The sequence below is a fragment of the Hemicordylus capensis genome, chromosome 2, assembly GCF_027244095.1.
Source record: "Hemicordylus capensis ecotype Gifberg chromosome 2, rHemCap1.1.pri, whole genome shotgun sequence".
In the NCBI taxonomy this organism is placed as follows: Eukaryota; Metazoa; Chordata; class Lepidosauria; order Squamata; family Cordylidae; genus Hemicordylus; species Hemicordylus capensis.
This window is the reverse complement of record NC_069658.1, coordinates 19360522-19380535: the sequence shown is the minus strand read 5'-3', so window position 1 is coordinate 19380535 and position 20014 is coordinate 19360522. Positions and strand designations below refer to the sequence as shown.

At 45.4% G+C, this 20014-nt stretch overlaps 1 long non-coding RNA gene across 1 annotated transcript; it reads right to left on the bottom strand.

Moving 5' to 3' along the window:
• Positions 1-203: 203 nt before the first annotated feature.
• LOC128346465 (uncharacterized) lies at positions 204-2812 on the bottom strand. The gene is made up of 2 exons (XR_008316980.1): positions 2538-2812; positions 204-948 (listed from the first exon to the last, which is right to left on the bottom strand). It is a non-coding gene; the product is annotated as an uncharacterized LOC128346465 (long non-coding RNA).
• Between the last annotated feature and the right edge of the window lie 17202 nt (positions 2813-20014).

The window sequence follows — 20014 nt, the reverse complement described above, 5'->3', positions numbered from 1 at the left end:
TCTTAAACTGTGTCAGGAAGTTGTGGGAAGGAGACACTAATTATCTCCCTACCCAAAGCCGGTTCTTTCTCTCTGTTAAAGTCCTGTGTGATACCGCTAGAGTGTGAGAAAGGAGTAGAATATTTTAACACAACGTGAGCCTATAAAAATGTAAGAGATCACACTTTTGAGAAGTTTTCTGACTACAAATATGCAACTCTGAATAAAGTTTACTTTCTGCCATCTTTATTTGAGAAGCCCACATGTTGACTCAAATTAAAAGCAAAAACAAACCAGAGCATCTTTTAACATGATGAATCAAATAGCATGGCAGATGACATTTTTAATAGGTTCATATGTGTATCTGCAACTTGCAACTGGCTAATATACTGAATGCAGCTGAACTTGATAAATGACTAGGTGGACAGTGTTTTTCTGACATCCCACGTTTTGGTAGGTTAGTTCAATCCACTTTCTGTGCTGTAAAAGCAAACGAAGTAGGCAAAATGCAAAAGCAAATAACCATGCAAATAATAAAGCAAATAACAATGAAATGAAACAAAGTAACAAAACAAAGATGAAGTGAATTAAAGCAAGTCAGCTGTTACAAATCAAGGAGAAGTTCTTCAAAGGGGCAGACGGTGAATCTGAATATTTACTAAGGTTTCGTACTTGCTACATTTATTCATGACCTTAGTAGGAAAACCTGTACCAAGTTTCAGCTCTACAGTCAGTGAGGTATATGCAAAGAGGTAGAAGAGCCCATGAATGGACAAGAGATGTTGCCCCATTTCATGCTGGAGCTAATAAATGAGGCTCGACGTGTTGAGAAGCCTCTGGTTGACTGTGGCAGCAAGCAGTCCCAACTGCAGCTATAGCCGGCCCTTCCTATCCAGCTTATTCTTGCTTTCTAACCTTTCCGCTCATGTGTTCACTCTCCTTCCAGCAGCATCAGGCTTCAACTTGTACCTAGAGCAGCAGAAAGGAACAATGTTGGAGCCCACTTAATGTATAATTATATAAGGAATAATTATATACATTATTTGAATATAATTATTCATTATTATGAATATAATGGATATGAATATAATTAATAAATTGGCTAGTAATTAATTAGTCAGAATGTAATGGGGCCCAGGTAACAAAGCCAACCTTTGGCTGCATAATCCCAGTTTTCACACACATGTACACACATACACACACACACACACACAAACTCACAGCCCTATATTGTCAGGGACTGCACCGCTCCTGTTGTGCCATTGAGTCATTGTCGACTCCTGGCGCCCACAGAGCTTTCTTTGGTAGAAAACGAGAGGGGTTTACCATTGCCTCCTCCCACGCAGTATGATATGATGCCTTTCAGCATCTTCCTATATCGCTGCTGCACAATATACGTGTTTCCCATAGTCTGGGAAACATACCAGTGGGGATTTGAACCGGCACCCTCTTGCTCTCTAGGCAAGTTACTTCCCTGCTGAGTACCCTGCCAGAAATGTGCACAGCAAAGTCAGAAGAGCCTGGGTGCTACAGACACTTGTGCACTGGCCATCCAACTTCTCCCCATCCAGGCAGAAACCTTTAAAAGCCTCCCTCCCATCTATAAATATGGGCCCCTTCTCATTTATAAGTGCCATCTCCCTTAGGGATGTGTACAAACCACAGTTTAAACAATGGTTCAAGCAGTTTTGGGGCAGGGGGATCAGGAACATTTAGGGAAAGGGGAGCAGGTCCTTATCTGCTCTTCACCACCCCATGCAGCTTCCACCTTAGAAGCCCCTTGTGGCATCAGCATGCACATGGCATCCGTGCATGTGTGGACGCCATTTGCGTGGTCAGCAACACCATGCATGGGTGCCATGGGCATGCTGACACCATGTGGGGCTTCTAGGGACGCGCTTCTAGGGAAGCCCAGCAGGAAGCTGCATGGGGCAGCAGAGAGCAGGTAAGGACCTACTCTCCTTTTCCTAAAGTTCCAGGTTCCCCTGCCCAAAAAGTGCTTGGACCACAGTTCAAACCGCGGTTCGTGCACACTCCTAATCTCCCTGTTCCCACATGTCTCCCCCCACCCACCCACTTTTTTTGCAGTGGCTGCAACAGCCACTGCTACTGCTCGAGGTGTGTGTGTGTATAAACACATGTAAGCAGCTGCATCCACCTTCTCCACCACCACCACCACCACCACCACCTCCTCCTGCTTCTCCTCCTCTGTACAGCAACACTTGATGCTGCCACGACCTGCCTTGGTGCACACTTTCCTAACTCCCTCATGTGCCACTGAAAGGCCGGTATGAAAAGAAGGGAGCAGGAAAGGAAATGTTGCAGGGCAGTACAATACAGGAGGCACTCCAAGGAGCACCTGCTATACTCTGCGGAAAGGGCAGTTGAGTACTGGGCACTCTATCACCATTTCATAATTTCCACTTCCTTCTTTCCATTACTAGGTCAGTGAGGGTAATAAGAAGGTGCACGTCAGGCTAGGAGAAGGAGATGGCAGAAGCAGAAGACTGTCTTGGGGCAGTCCTTTGCAGAGCGGTGGTTTCGAGATGCCATGTTACCTGGTCGCTTGTGTGGCCCTGTGGAATCTGGAAAAGAGTGTGGCATCCCTCCTGTGGGGCTTACGTTCCCTTCAGGGGGTGGTATGGGTCCAGGCTGGTCCGGTCCCAGTGGGGTTGAGAGGGGAAGGCAAGGAGAGTTGCAGGAAACAGTTCTAGGGAGACAGCTAGGTTGGGTGGGGCACGAAACAGGAAGCCAGGTCAGGAAGGGGGCGTGGCTGGAAGTAGGCTTTCCAGGGCTGCTCAACTCCGGCCCTCCTGCAGTTGTTGGCCTACAACTCCCATAATCCTTGGCTATTGGCCACTGTGGCTGGAAATTATGGGAGTTGTAGTCCAAAAACAGCTGGGGGGCCTAAGTTGAGCAGGCCAGCTTTAAACCCTGTCAGCTCTGCACTGGGGCATTTAAAGACAAGCAGGGTGTACCAAGGTTGGAGTGGGCCCGGAGACGAGATTGTAAAATGGGCCCCTCACTGCCTTCCTCTCCTTCACCTTCTACTAGGTGTTGAACAGATCTCGGGATATGGGGGAGGGGCCCCCACTGGGACAAAGAAAAAAGTGGCATTTATTCAGCAGCTCTTTTGCCCCTTATCAGAGGGATGACTCAGCCTGCAAGATCCCAACATTGAACACCAACTGTTCTCTCTACCTCCAGCATGCTTACTTTTAAAAACACAAGTTTCTTTTACCTTCCATCCTTCCTCCCCTTCTTGTGAGACCAAGGCAGCCCCCACCCCCTTTCTCATAATCTCTCCCTCTTTTTCCATTTGTTTTCTTCACATTCCACTTGTTCCCTCCACCCGATGGTTACTTTGGTTCCCTCCACCCAATGGTTACTTTTGTACTCCCCAGTTGCAGGGGAGTCACAGCAGGAGAGAGGGCATGTCCTCAACTCCTGCCTGTGGCTTCCAGCGGTGTCTGGTGGGCCACTGTGCGAAACAGGATGCTGGACTGGATGTTCTTATGTTCTTTTAAAAATAAAAGTTTCGTTTACCGTCCTCCCCCTGCCTTGCCTTCTTGAGGGTCAGTCAGTGCCGCAGAACAAGGCGATTATGCAGCCTTCAGGCAGTTTCTTTTTCTTTACATTCTTCTTCCCCTCCCCCTTGCCTAATATGACTTGCATTTACTTTATCCCCTGCCTTCTTGTGAGTCAGTCTGTCAGCAACGCAAACCAAACAAGGCTTTTATGCAGCCCCTAGGCAGGCTCCAGCCAGCAGCTTGGCTTCAAACCTCCAGCACCCCTTCTCGCTGCTGCTGCTGCCTGACTTGTGCCTGCCTGATGTCACTCAATCGGCATGCTCTCAGTTTCAGTGAGTGAGTCTGTGCAGAGCATGGCTGGCCAGGAGCAGCCATGCTGAGAGGCAGGCAGGAGGCAAAAAAAAAAAAAAAACAAGAAGAAGAAGAAGAAGAAGAAGAAGAAGAAGAAGAAGAAGAAGAAGAAGAAGAAGAAGAAGAAGAAGAAGAAGTGGGCATTGGACCACTTTGCTGCTGCAGCAGCAACAGAGAAAGGGAAAGAGTAAGAAACAGGAGCAAAAGAAAGGGCAAGGGCTGGCCTGGGGTGGGGGTCCTCAGAGGCTGTGGGTCAGGAGACAGTTGTCTCCCTTTGCCTAATTAATGGTACGCCTCTGAAGACAAGGAAGCTGGTGATGAGGGGCTGCTTCTGAATATGGGAGACAGGAGTTCAGCAGCCCCTCATCATCAGCTTCCTTGTCTTCAGAGGCGTACCATCAATTAGGCAAAGGGAGACAAATGTCTCCTGAAAACTGCCCTGAGCCATGTTGGAAGGGCGGTATGCAAATCAAATAAATAAATAAATAAACTGGCTGGATGCAGCAAGCCAGGAGGAGGACTCAGGTGACCAACTAACCTCCTCCCCGGGCTGTCCCTGAGGCTGACCTTTTTTATGGTATTGACCCAGTCATTCTGGAGTTCAAGAAGGGCTAGGAGCCCACCTTGACCCCTGGGAGTCTGACAGGTGGCAAAGCCATTCTGATGGTGGTGGGAAGCAGAAAGAGGCAGGTGAGACGGAAGACAACAGGGGCATTTTGCCATTGGCAAAAAGGCACCTGTTAAAGTGGTAACTCTCTTATATTCAGCAGGAGGAGAGCAACTACCTATTCAGCCCCGCCCAGCAGCTCTCCAGTCGCTGTTGCTGGTATCCCCTTTATGGTTTTCTGGAGAACTTTTACTTACTTAATTACAATACATTTACACCTTGCTTTTCAAAATGCAGTACTCCTCAAAGCAGCTTACAAAAGACGATTAACAGTATCAAGAGCAACATCAGTATAAAAACACTTTAAAAGGTACAGCAACCAGATTTCTAAAAGCAACAGCAGGTGGAACATCGTATTAAAAGCCAGGCAGAGAATTTAAAAACAAGTCAGTTTAGAGAAAACCTTTTCTGAAAAGGAGGGTCTTCTGCTGCAGTTTTTAACACAGCCTGGGGTGCAGCCTGTCTGATCTCCCCAACAGGAGCAGAATTTTTCTTCCTGAAACGTGTTAGATAAATATTCCAAATAAATAGTAATAGTAATAATTAATAACTAGCTGGGCCGGGCGCAGAGCACATGCACCTCTGACAGCCCAACCGGCCCGCTTCTCCCCGCCCCCCGGCAGTTTCTGGCCAGCTTTCAAGCTGGCCCATCCCCTCCTGACACCACCTCCTAATTCCAGCACCTGGTCCACTGTCACCTCCTCCCTGTGTCTGGGCCAGACTTGCCACCACCACCTCCTCATCCCGGAGGTCGGGCTGGGCCCGCCACTGCCGCCTCCTCATCTTGGCGGCCGGGCCAGGCCCGCAGTCGCCTCCTGGCAGCCCAGCCATCACCTCATCCTGGCAGACGGGCCAGCCTGCCGCCGCCCCCTCCTCGTCCCAGCAGCCATTTTTCCGCATCCTGTCGCTAGTTGGGCAGCTTCTCGCGAGAGCTGCCACGCATGGGATTAGCGACGGGTACGCCGAGGAGAAATAAATATATAGATAATAAAATGTGTCAATATAATTGCTAACTTCCTTCCATTAGCCTGCAGGAATATGGGAAATCGCCATGCCTTCTTTTTACCAATGCAAGATTTACCAATGTTTTTATTACCCTCTAAACATGGGGGAGGGGGGAAGGGGCTTCAGAGACTAGGGCTTTATATATTTAACAATGAAAACCCCTTTCCAAATTGCACATTCCTGTTTTTCTTTTTTCTTTTAATACAGCCCAAGATTATTTGTTTGAAACTGTTGAACAGAAGGAACAGGCAAACTCAGAGGAATAGACTTTATGCCAAACATCAATCAATTCCAGCATCAGGAGCCTATTTATTATACTGTGGGGGTTCTGGACAGTTGCACGCCACACTGTGAGGACCAATCCATGACTTTATCTATTAAACAATTGAAGCTTTTTGCAAATAATTAAAGCTCTGTTTGAAAATGGAGATGTTTTTTCAAAGCCTCCCTGCCCATGCTCCCACACCATCGATATCGGAGTGTGTAAATAATGACTAGTTCGCACAGAGAACCCGCAGGCAACTTTCCATTGAACTTAACATGTTGCTTATCAGTTCCTACTACCTGCTTGGCTGCCCATCTGGACACATCTATGCTTTGTTTTCATACATGCTGCACACAATCTGTGGCAACCTGGGTCAGCCTCTGCAAAATTATAGCCAAGTGCTGACAAAACGGGGCAGGCTCATGGCCTGACCTGCTTTTTAAAAGTGCTTCTTATTGTTATATTTTCTGTTATCGTTAGTACCTTACATCCAAATAAATGCTGCACTAGTTCAAACTCATTAGCGCCACAAATGCTGTACCAGTTCAAACACAGCGCACGAGTGCAAGGATGTTCTGCTAAGTTGGGAGCTTGTGTTCTAGGCTAGTGCCATGCTTGTGCAACAGGGAGGCTGTTCTCGCATGCACCCTAACCCATGTCACACAGTGCATTGTGGGATATCCAGAGGCTGGGGCGTGTCTGCGCTGCACCATGGAGCTTTGAACTGCACCATGCAGAGCAGATCATCTGGGACCGTGGTTCGTGATATTGAAAAATTGCAGCACTCGTCTGGGGGGAAACTGAGTTGCACAATCACTGGCCTAATTCCTGCTGTGAAACCTCTTTGTCCATGTACGTTGCAGGGGATGATGCAAAGTGATCTGCTATCCTTGCTGTGCAAGCAGACCAAGAGTGCAAGAGACCATGAGCATCTGCTCAGCTATGTGACCTTGTGTGGGTGCATCTTTATTGTACTGTTTATTGCAGCATTAGGCTAGATGTCAGCCATTGGTTTCCAGATCAAGTGAGAGTCATCTCTTAATGATTTGTTTTATTTGTTTGTTTATCATATTATTTATACCTCCTGATATATACAATCTCTAGGCAGTGCACAATGATAACTCGTGTGCACCATGTTTGGACAGGCATTTGTGGTGGTTGCCTTACAGTTGGATGGAACTCCCTTCCATTGTAGGCCCATCATGAATCCAGCCAGCTGACTTGGTTTAAAAAAAAAACCAAACTTGTCTGCTGCTAGCACTACTACCAAGAAGTATTCCAAGCTGCTGCCACTCCCACCAAGGTGAGACTCCCTCAAAGCCTTGGTGGGGCTTCATTAGTTATGGCGGCTTAGAGCACTTTTGGCTCGCTGAGGACTACTATCTTTTTTGCATTCTGCAATGCCCCCCCACACACACCTTCCATTGTGTCCAGTGATGCAGAGGAAGAGGTATTGCATTATAAGTTTAAGAAACTGCTGGCCACCACACAGGTGCCCTATCTCACCCCACTGCTAAGAAAGCCTGCAAAGAACTTGTCATGCAGTACTCTTCTCTAGCCACAATCTGGGTGCTGGTGCATTGCAGCAAAGATCAAGCCAATCATTCTTTCTGCCTGGGAGCTGTATGGGTGGGGCAGGGTGGGCAGCACAGAGATGGATCTACCATTGAGCAACCATGTGTTCTGCACATGGGCTGCCAGGAGCCCTGCTGGGGGTGGGGGCACCAAGGGGCTGTGCTGCGCACCCACCATTCACCTCTGCCTCATCCCCCTGCCCACTTGCCACTTGCTTCTATGGCCCCCGCTCATGCTGCTGGCCTAGTTTGCAGCCCTGTTCCCTGCTGCTATTGCAGCCAGCTTGCTTCCCTTTGCCAGCTGTGACATGGTGTCATGACATCACCACTGCCACCTGTTATCCCTTGGATGGGCTTATACCAGGCAGGGGCGTATCTAGGGTAGGGCAGGCAGGGCACATGCCCCAGGCGCCACTTGAAGGGGGGGCGCCATTCTTAAAAATTTAAAAAATTTAAAACATGGCTGCCAAAAACAAAATGGCCACCGTGCATACTCAAATGGCCTCTGCAAGGCCCTAGGCCATGCCAGGCCTTGCAGAGGCCATTTGAGCATGTGCAGCAGCCATTTTGTTTTCAGCGGCCATTTTTTTAAAAAAAAAATTAAACGGCCACTGCGCATGCTCAAATGGTCCCTGCAAGGCCCTAGAGGCCAGCGGGGGGAGGGGGAACCTTTGCAGTCCCCCACACATGGCCTTTAGGAAGCCCCCCCCGAAGGGGCTACACGTAATTTTTTATATACATATATATATATACACATGCATATAAAAATATAAGTCACTGTAGACATATTTAGTTTGGCTCTAAGTACAGAGAATCAGGGCTTGTGAATACTGAACTGAAGCTTATAGCTAGGATTGTATTCTAGTTATTCTACTTGCTTCTTGTGATAAGTGAGTTAAATGTGATGTCTTAATAATATTAATGGTGCGTTTGTCTTTGAATCAGTGTGAAATCCTTAGTATTAAGGCCCACTGGGAGTTTCTTGCTCTCTTTCTCTCATTTTAACTGTCTTTCTGAAATACTAGAATATATTCCAAGCAGTGACACAGTTTACTCTGCATATCCTTTAATTATTTTCAGAGTATCTGAGAAAAGTCAAATTCTCCATTCATTTTTAAAACTTATGTAATAGTGATGCTACAATGCATAGTAGAGAATTAGACAGGCACTTCTGTTTAGTTTTCCAAGTACACCTCCACATAGTATTTGGGTATTTCATGAGCCCCAGCATACTGAAATTCATAGTTTTCCAGCATTTTTTGGTCTGGCTACATTCACTTCTAAATAGTTTTTGAAATATTAAAAGATTAACGAGCTTGACTTGTATTTTTCAGCTGATATTATGGTAAAGTTATCTGAAAGATGGGTGTCAGATATTTGGACAGGGGGTGCAATTTCAGTGCTTGCCCTAGGCGCTATTTTCCCTAGATACGCCTCTGATGCCAGGGCAGTGACATCATTATATCGCACCACAGATGGCAAAGGGGAGCAAGACAGTAGTGGTAGCATTGAGAGGGTGAGTGAGGCCCATGGAGGTCAGTGGCAGGCAACCAGCAGCGACGGCAGCTGGTGAGTGGGGAGTTGTGGCAGTGGTCTGCCAAAATTAGACACAGACCATCACCGATGCCACTGGGAAGATAATTGGGCCCTGTTACCTGAGCCGCTGGATTGAGTTTCCTGGTGCTTTATACTGCTATAACATGCAAAATCATTCCTGGAACCTCTCCATTATTTAGAAATGCTTCTACTAATATGATAGTTTTCCACCTGGAGTATCTTGGAAGCTTATGAGGGGCTGATTAATGAGAAAATCTGTCATGAGGGACAAGCCTGCTTGTAAGATGGTGTGCCCAACACCTCTGCTGCTCCCCTGGAATGCACAGCCACAATCCATGAAATGCTGGGTGACTTCTAGAGCAGGGGTTGGCAGACTTAAGACTTCAGTGAGCTACCTCCCCCGCCCCCAGAACCTTGGGACCTAGAGATACAAAAAAGTGCCTTGGGGAGGTGGAAGCAATTACAAAATGGTGGTTTGAGGCAGTGAAGCCATTAATAAAATGGCAGCTTTTGCTGCAGGATGGGAAGGGAGCAAGAAAGGCTACTTTCTGGGGAGAAATTGATGGGGCAGAAAGTAAAAGCAACTTTGGGGATCCAAAGAGAGAGATTAAAATTAGTATGGCCATGTCCCCACTCAGCCATCCATCCAGATTTGCAGTACTGGCTGCAAGGGAGGGAAGGCAGAAGCAAGCCCAAATGCCTGGAGAGCTACTTCAAATAAGCCCAGGAGCTACCAGGAGCCCCTAAGCTACCTAATGCCCACCCTGTTCTAGGGAGCAATCCAAGTCCTCCAAGTGAGGCCCAGCAGGTGTGATCAGTGTCCCAAGTGAACATGGGGTGGAGAGCTGGTCTTGCAGTAGCCAGCATGAAGCAGTAGCCCCTTTGCTAAGAAAAGTTCATTTTTGTCTGCATTTGGATGGGTGCCCACTGTCAGCTGTAAGATATTCATTAGATATCCCCTAAGCCTTAGGGCTTAGGGGATGGGGCCATAGTTCAGAGGTAGAGCATCTGCTTTGCTTGCTGAAGGTTCCAGGTTCAATCCCTGGGAAGGGCTGAGAGAACGACTCTTTTCTGAAACCTTGGCGAAGCCACTGCCAGTCAGTGTAGACGATACTGAGCTAGATGAATCAATAGTCTCACTCACTAGAAGGCAGCTTCCTAGAATGTGCTCCTTAGAACACCTTCTGGAGTTCTTTGTGCAAGAGGACAAGAGTTCCTCAGAAGAACCAGCCAATGTAGAAAGAGTTCCCTGAAGGCAGGACATTGGGAAAACATCACACAATCCTGTTACCACTGTCTTGCAAATGACCCTTCATTCTGGTCTCCGTCGAGGTCAAATTCAAATCCTCTAAGGCCTTGTTTGTTGAAGAACACAGATAAACTTGTTTCTTTTTTGCTATTTATTTCAACATTGCAGATCAGCTGAGAGCTCATAAGCAAACAGAAGGAAGCCTGAAAGGTGGCAGGCTTTCCTCACATCCAAGAAAAACTGTCTCATTCTTCCTACTAGTTTGTGGAGACAAATTATTGCTGAGAGGCCTGGCGCATGGTAGAGGTTGAGCTTTCCATCAAAAGAGTTGTCTGTGTTCTCTTTAGCTGACTTTCTGTCACATTTTCTTGTTATTTCACTTCCTTGGTTCTGATAATGGAGCTAGAAAGTGAAAACGGGCCCTTGCTTTAGCGGAAATGTTTGTGCTTTCTGCCTTAATTTCTGTAATGATGTCAGTGGTGCACCTAGGTAATTTTGGAGCCTGGACCTAAAGGCCTTTGGAGGAGCCCCTACCACTGCTGGAGCCCCCATCCCCGCAATTAAGCATCGGGGGGGGGGGGCGGGGAGAATGTACACTAAATTTTGATAAATTGCTAGTTTCGGTCCCTATATCAAAAGAGTCGGATATTCTCTGCAGTCCTGGTTAAATCTATTTTTGTTGAATATATTTTATTAGGATGTATACTATAGATTTTTTTAATGATCTACGTTATCATTTCTTACCTGCCCCAAGCATATGGAATGGGTCAGACAATTAAAAGTGTTTTTAAGAAACAACTGAAGATACCTTTTAAATATTTTAAACTCTGCTTTTATCTGGTAGGTTTCTTAGTGTTTAGTTTTTCATTCACACATTTTAATTTTCAATTTTTGAAACTTTTTTTAATGGTGGTTTTAGCATGGTCTTTTAACTTTTTAGCCTTATTAATTTTTATTCTATTTCATATTTTATATTGTATCTATTTTATTAATGTTGAAAGCCACTCTGAGCAGTAGTGCACTGAAAGGGCAGAGTATAGTAATTTTTATTAATATAAATTATTATTAATAATAATAATAAAGGGTGTGCATTTGTTTCAGAATAAATGGGGGGGGGAATTAAACCAAATGGATTCAGTTCAGTTCATTTTTCTTCCATCATGAAAAGAATCCAGATAAGTCCAAATGAAAGAACTGTAAGCATGCCATTCCGTTGATTCGGGACCCCTATTCATTTTCATAATTGGTGGCTTACCCATATTATCGCAGGGCAATGGGCTTCCCCTCGCCTTGTCATTCTTTTTCAAAATTACCAGTTTTAAAGGCGTAGCAAAGCTTGTTTGGTTTCCCTGACTGGAAGCTGACATCCCACCCCCACCCCACACCCACCCCACCCACCAGAATGACCTGAACCTTACATGGTTCAGTGACATTCTGGGGGAAATGCTGGCTGTCAGGGAGCACCACCCTGCTTTTGTGGTGGCCTGGGGCGTAGCAAGGTTGTAGTGGGCCCAGAGACAAGATTTTAAAATGGGCCCCCCACCTCACTGAAGCTCAACTCATGAAGTAAAGAAATCTTAAATGAGGGTGAATAGTGGTAACAAAAAGCATAGTAAATTTTATATTTATATATATATATAAATGTTTATTTCATATATATATATATATATATATATATATATATATATATATATATATATGAACATCATGCTAAATTATTTTTTAAAGGTTTTGTAAATTGTGGATGATGCAAGTCATTTAATGGTACTAGAGAAAGACACAGTTTTGGTAGCTCCAGGTCTTAACATTCACATCAATTTTGGAGGATGAATATAACTGAAGGTAGCCCGGGCAGGTACATGGCTGGGTGAGTCATGTGACTTGCCTCGGGGGGGGGCAGGCAGTGGGCCCCCAGACAACTGTCTCCCCTTGCCCTATTATAGTTACACCCCTGGGTGGCCACCATTTCCCCCCAGAATGCCTTGGAACAGCACCACATCTGGGGCCTTCTGGGGGGAAATCTGACAAAAGGAACTCTGCATTCCTTAAGCTTTTAATGGTTAACCTTTTCATGGTTAAAACTGCCCGGAGACATGAGTTTGGGGCGGTATAGAAATATGTTAAATAGATAAATAAAAGGGAGGGAGGGAGGGAGTCCGCCACTCTACTGTGCTAAAGGAAATGCGCCCCCATCCTCCCCAGTTACAAAAATGATCAAGGGGTAATGAAAATGACCAAAACAACCCAAGCAATTGAATTTAATGAATTAATAAGAAAATGAACGCAGTTTTTAATAACAGAAAACAAATTTAGCAAAGCACAACCTTCTCCAATTAGATCCCCAGACATTGATGGACTAGAACTCACACCATCCCCTTCAGCAATTGTGGCTGGGGATGGTGGGAGTTGTCATCTAACATTGGGGGACCCAAGTCTTAGAACCCCTTTTAAACCCCCTTTCTCAGCACTGAAATGTACAAAGTGTACACTGAGAAACAAGAGCAACTGTTTTGATTTATACCAGCTTAGGTCTTGGCCCAATGATTTTGGACAGGTGCAGGATATTTAGAATTAATAATGAAGTCCTGAAAAGGGGGGCTTACTGTGTAATGGAAAACACCAACAACTTGCTAATGGTAGCAAACTTTTTTTTTAAAAAAATCAAATCTGTGTTGGTGTGTGTGATGTAGAAGAACATTACAGAGGTGTGTTATGGTTCTAGCGACCGCGGGCACTGTATCGTAATGACTTTGAATGAGCAGACAATGGGATTCTCCGGAATGCTGAGTTAGGGAATTTAACTTTGCAACCCAATTTTTTTAGGTGGGGGTGAAGCCGGGAGAGGGGCTCCCTGGCTGGACTGTCGGGAAGATAAGCAGTTATTTTGTTTCCTAATGTGCTGCACTATTGATTTTATAAGTCATCAATGTATATTGAGTGTCTGTACCATTACCAGGCCCAAGCGGGAGGTGTGCATAGTGATCTGACTGCATAAGCCAGTTGTCCCATGCTGTGCCCTATGGGAAGCCACTGATTCCTACACTTGGAGCGGGGACAATGCAACTTAATCAGACTGACAGGAAGCAGGCAGCAATTACAGTGTGCAGCTACATCTGCTGGGTTCCACTTCACTGAAGGAAGAGTTATCTCAATTTTAATGTACATCCCTTTTTTCATGTTTCATTTAACCTCTGCTGTATTATTAAACACATCAAAATATAATGACAGTCATTAAAAGAGGGCATCTTTTTTGGATGTTTTGAACTCTACCCTCTAGATCTGCAAGTGTTAAGGGAATTCTTTTTTAAGTTTCTCCTCGATGCTTTCATTGCTTTGTGCACTGCGCGGGAGAAAAAGGTACGCAGGCTATATAGATAACAGTGAAGGAAGATGCAGATGCCAAAATAAGGCAAAGTTCTACAGGCAATTAAAAAAGAAAAGGTGAAAAACACAAGGAATGTGAACCAGGAGAAACTTCAGTGAGATGAGCATGTAATTGATTGAAAACTCAGCAGTCCAATGGAAATAATAAATGTATTGCTATCAAGTTGGAAAGAGGCGTTGCCTTCCTGTCTTCAGTGCACTCCATGGGTGTGCTTCTCTTTCATCTCTTATCTACCAACATGTCCCTTACCTGTGGCTTTTGCTCTTCCAAGCCAGCCAGCCAAAATTCTCTCTTAGTTACCTCCTCAGTCGCCCAGGTCACTGGCTGGCATCCAGACTGAGTTACTCTGAGTCAGTAGTAGTACTAATCTATCTCTCAGCAGACTAAAAGACTGCTTGATTTCAGTAGGACTACTCAGGATTAATTTAGTCTGGATGTCAGCCACTTTCATTTTTAACAAGCTGCAGCTTTTGAGTCGCAGTGAGTGTTTCCGATCCAGGGGTGCAGCCTAGTTATTTCAGACTCTGGTCTTAGTGGCTCTTTGGGGCCCCATTCCTTGTTATGGGGTCCCTCCCTTGTTATCAGCCCCCCCCATCAATAAAAGTCCTTGAAGCAGTTTAAATAGAAAAATAAATAATAGATAGATATGATATATTAATAGTTAAAGGATAAAGGAGAGTGAAGAGGGGGTTGTCTGGCCAGCTAAACTCAACTAAAGGCACAACCTAAACTCAGGGTTGTGACTTCACATGCATTTTCCATCATGTTCGGCAATTGCCACCCCACCCCACCCCAGACATGTGTCCTAAACTGCATCTTGCAGGTTGCAGCCACAAATACACTCAGCAAATTCCGGTGGGCATTTACAAGGGCAAAAACAAATTCTTTTCCCTCTGCATTATTAGCCGGGAGATACAATGGTGTTCCCCTGGAAGAACGCTACTGTAGATGTGGCAGTGGGGAAATAGAATCCATTGAGCATATTCTATTATCCTGTAAAATTCATAGGCAATTGAGGGAGCACTTAATTTTACCTCTGGTCTGTAAACAGCCCGATCAATCTGCTGAACAACTTGTTAAATTTCTACTTTCTGATGAGGATGTTTTAAATTTTAACTCTGTAGCCAAATTTTGTTACATTGCTCTTAAGATGTATAATGAGGACCTATAGAGTTTCTTATAAATTTGTTTTGCCTTTTGCATGTATGGATTGTTTGGTCTAGGACTGTAAATAAAACTTGACTTGACTTGACTACAAGAAAATTCTGTAGCAGCCTTTGAGGAGCCCAGCCCTTCAAAGCACCAAAGGTTTGCCTAGGAGTTGTCGTTCAGACCAGCTGTAGGGCAAGAACCCGGCACAGAGATTCATTCCGATGCTGTCCTGCCCAGCTCCTGTCTCTTTAAAGGTGCCCTCTCACCCTCTGGCCGCCACTGCCCCTTAGAATACTTTTTAAAGATTCCTCACCCCTTTGCTTGTAAAGAGGAATCCTCACCAGATTTCCCTTTACAACTGGCCTGGTTCTAGCTGAACTGGTTTGGAATTGAATAGTTTGTGGACATCTCTAATCCAAATGAGAGGGGAGGCAAGGTTGACAAGCCCCCACCCCCAACAAGAAGTTTGCCCCCCCACTTTCCAGAAACCTAATATGTGGGACACAGCTCACCCACCCATGAATGCACTTTTGCCCCTTTGTGGCCCTCCTTAGTTTTTCCGGTGCCCCCACTGCTGATAATGGTCATTACAGTTCTGCCTCCTTGCCTGTCACAAGGGGGCATTGCTGCCCCCAGAACAGAGTGGCTTCAGACATGACTGCGGTGTGAAGGGAACAGGAAGAGTGCTTCGTGTTTCCTCTTCCTTTTTATCTCTGTCTTTTCTGAACAGGGATTACTCCAAGGGGGGGGGCAAGGGGAGCAGTCGTTCCCCCCCAAAAGTATTTTCCACTTCCCGTTTTGCTCCCACATTCACCAGACTGGAACTTTACAGCAAAGTGTCAGGCAATACAGTCATGGTGTATTACGGTCCTATGGCTTGAATTAATTATTTTTAAAGGCTTCTCTTGTTCAAAGAAGCCTCATTCACCCATTCCTCTACCCCGGAAGAAGCTGCTAAAGTCAGTGCAGCCAGCAGGTGGACAGGAGACTCATTCACCTTAGTTACATTACCTCCGTAAGTATTTAATGTATAACAAAATCCTCTCTCCCCAATAACATGCTTTGCTCCTGCAGACTAATAGTTCTAAGGACACTCCTGCTGTGCTGCTGAGGAGACCCACAAGCTCCCTATGCAGGGAGAGAGTTAACATCTCCCCTTGGAGAAGAAAATTGAGAAATTTTGATCAAGTGAGGCAAAGTTCGAGGGAAACAGGAAATGCAACCCACTTGTATTTCCTGTCCTTGAGTGGTGTGGTGGCTAGAGTGCTGGGACTAGGACCGGGGAGACCCGAGTTCAAATCCCCATTCAGCCATGAGACTTGCTGGATGTGACTCTGGGCCAGGGTTGTTGTGAGGAGAAACCTAGTATGTAGTACACTGCTCTGGGCTCCTTGGAGGAAGAGTGGGATATAAAATGTAATAAATAAATAAATAAATAAAATTTCCTACTTTGCAAAAGTGCAAAACTGCTCCAGGGACAGGCAGATTCCTTGGCAATAGGCTCAGCCCTCTTTTTCTTTTTCTAAAGCTTTACCTTGAAAATGAAAAGTACATTTGGACTAAACACAAGCCCTTTTTAGGGCATTATGCTGTATGAGTGTTCAGATATCTATGCACTCATAAATGTTGTTGTGTGTATGGCTGTTCCTGCATTCATTTTAAAAGAAAACCTGGGTACAGGCCCCTCAATTGCATAGTACAGCAAGAAGTGTACTGCTATGCCTGTGTTCATCATAATGTGTGAATAACTGTACCTGTGCACACTATACACATTGTATGAGTGTTGAACATATGTGTCATCATCCCTAGTTATGCCATAAAACCAGGCATGACTTTCAATCTACATGAGTCCCAGGCTGTAACATTTAGAGAACTATGGAAATTCTGGGGTTAGCCATATGCAATAAGGATCAGGGTGTAAGTCATAAAGTAGCCCCTCTCAAATAAGTCCCAACCTTGCTTGTCAGCAGCCCTGATTTAATATTTTAAAACCAGGTTTCTAGTCCTCACTGATTTAGAGAGAACACTTGAAAACAAGAGCACATGTAAGGTGAATGGAACATACAACAGTACAACGGAAGAATAAGGATAATGACCGTAAGCCTATGCCTGAAATTAAGCATTCCACCTGGAAAGTAAAGGAGAAGCCTGACAGGAGGGAGCAATCAGCATGCAAATAGTCCTTAATCTAACAAGGATATCTTAAGCAAAGCTGCATGCAACAAGGTGAGGTATATTTGCCAAATACATATCCAGGTTCAAAGGACTGTTCTGAATGAAGTGCTGCATGTTAATTGGAATGAGGCTGGAAAGCTTTCTATCAAGCTTCTATAATGATCTCCATTAAATGCTGAATACAGTGGTAAACTGCATATGAAAAGGAAACAGCATCAGATCATTTGGGTGTGCTATTTAAGAAATCAACGTCTGCCAGCCAATGCAAAAAGGTGGCCTCAGGCCCAAAATGGCAAGATGAACATCAAAGAGACAGGAACACTAGAAGTGAAAGAACAAAGGCAAAAAAGGGTAATCACACTGAAGAGCTAATGGGCTTGTCTGTGAGATCATACAAGATAAAATAAGTTATCATGCAGAGTAGCAACCCTCTAACCTTTACTGCTTTAGCCTTGTGAATGGGGACATAATCAAATGATGAATCCTAGTGTTCATGAGATAAGAAGAGGCAGCCATGAATACTCAGGGTAACTGGCCATTTACTCTATGCAATACTGTTAGGTACCTTGCAAGCATTTTTTAAAAACAAAAACAGTGAAAATACCACTAGCGGCCAGTGAGGGTGCTGGTGGAGGGGCAGTGAGAGGCACCTTAAAGTAAAAAATTGGTGCTTACTTCGGCTCTCGCCACACCTGAACACAGCTCGGGGAAGCAGCGTGCTGCCCAGCACCCCCTGCAGTGGGGGATCACCTTCGCCACTCACCTGGCTTCCACGGAGCCGATCCCCGCCCATGGCCAGGTGAGTGGCAGAGGCAATCCTCTGCTGCAGGGGGTGCTGGGTGGCACGCTGCTTCCCCAAGCAGCGTTCAGGTGTGGCGAGAGCAGAGATAAGCACCTATTCTTTTACTCTTAGGTGCCTCTCGCCACCCCTCTACCAGTGCCCTCACCAGCCGCTACTGGGAAATGCCCAGACACAGAGGCAATCTAGTGGTCCAAATGCAACACAAAACCATCAATGTGCATTGGACTCATGTGTTCCCTCTTCCTCTTCCTCCCTCCGGCCTGCCTCATGCATTCAGATCCTCTCTTGCACTTCCTGGTTTTCAGCAAACCACAGTTTGCATTTTAATCCAAACCAGGCAAACTACAGTTTGCATAAGCCACTGGCCGCCTTCAGACGTAGTGTGCAACCTCAGGTAAACAAACCTGTGGTTAATCCGTGAGCCCGTGAATCATCCCACAGTCAATTGCCAAGCGGTGGTCTCGCAGCCTCTGGCTTGTGGGCAGAGGGGCGCCTCCCCCTTTCTGGTGCACCAATGCCACATCCCAGCAAGTCCCATAGTGCTCAGACTGCGGGCAAGGCATCAGGATGTCAGTACAGCAGCAACCATTGGCCATGGTTTTCAAGGGGGTGTGCCCAGCACAATCGTGCCTTTTCAGCATTGGTCTTTCAACCTCAGCAGGGAAAGGGCATTTAAACCCCTTCATCTCACCTCTGTGATGAATGTGGTACAGAATGCGGCAGCCAGGTTGGTCTCCAGGTCTTCTCAAAGAGATCATATTACTCCTATATATTTTTAAAAACTACACTGGCTACCAATAAGTTTCCAGGCAAAATACATGGCGCTGGTTATAACCAATAAAAATCTAAACAGCTTAGGCCCAGAGTATTTAAGAGAACATCTTCTTCCCTAAGAGTGCCATCGTCCATTGAGATCATCTGGAGAGGTCCGTTGGCAGTTGCCACCAGCTCATCTGGTGCCTTCACAGGGATGGGCCTTCTCTGTTGCTGCCCCAAGATTCTGGAGTATGCTCCCTGCTGAAATAAGAGCCCCCCCCCCAATCTCTGACAACTTCTTAAAAGCCTTTAAAGACACATTTATTCATCCAAGCTTTTTAACTAGACTTGGGGTTTTTACTTGTTTTAAGATTTTAATTTCCATTTCAATTTGTTTTATGATGCTGTAAACCACCCAGAGATGGAGGTTTGGGGTGGTGTGAAAACATAATAAATAAAATAAAATAATAAAATAAAAGAACTAAGAATGATGACAATAAAATCAAACGGGGAATACAAAGTCAGTTATCACAAAAGAGCAGCCATATGCACTGCCAAAACATTTTCCTGCCTGTTTGTAGCCAAAAGAACCTTCTACAATTTGTTAAAATTTGCTCATTACTGGCTAGCAGAAGTTCAGATTTCTACAGATTCAGGGCCATGGTCTGGTAAGCAATGTTTCATTGTTTATTCTCTATACAGTTAGCACTGAAATAGGTAATGCGACAAATCTTCAACAACATTCTCACTTAATATTTACCCAAAGGGATAATGTTTGCGAAGGTGAGAGAGCACACTCTTTGCATGCTTTTAGATTGTGAACCGCCCAGGGACCTGTGTATAGAGCGGTATGAAAATGTGCTAAGTACGCAAGTAAGGTCCCTGGTTCAATTCCTGGCACCTCCAGGTAGCACTGGGAAAGACCCATCTAAAGCCCAAGAGAGTGGCTACCAGTAAAAACAAAACAGTACAGGCCTAGATGGGACACTGATCTGGTTTGTAGACGGGATGCAGAAGATTCTAGGTTCAATTCCTGGCATCTCTAGGTAGGACTGGGAGAGACATCACCACCACCACCACCACCACCACCACCACCACCACCATCATCATCATTAATTTATTTATTCAATTTTTATACCGCCCTTCCAAAAATGGCTCAGGGCAGTTTACACAGAGAAATAATAGATAACAAATAAGATGGCTCCCTGTCCCCAAAGGGCTCACAATCTAAAAGAAACACAAGATGGACACCAGCAACAGTCACTGGAGGTACAGTGCTGGGGGTGGATAGGGCCAGTGTAGCATCATGTAGCATCATGTGTCAATCATGCACATTAAAGAATAAGTATTTTGCATTCTTACACCTTAAGTGGTACAGCAGGGAAATGCTTGACTAACAAGCAGAAGGTTGCCAGTTCAAATCCCCACTGGTACTATATCAGGCAGCAGCAATATAGGAAGATGCTGAAAGGCATCATCTCATACTGCGTGGGAGGATGCAATGGTAAACCCCTCCTGTATTCGACCAAAAAGAAAACCACAGGGCTCTGTGGGCGCCAGGAGTCAA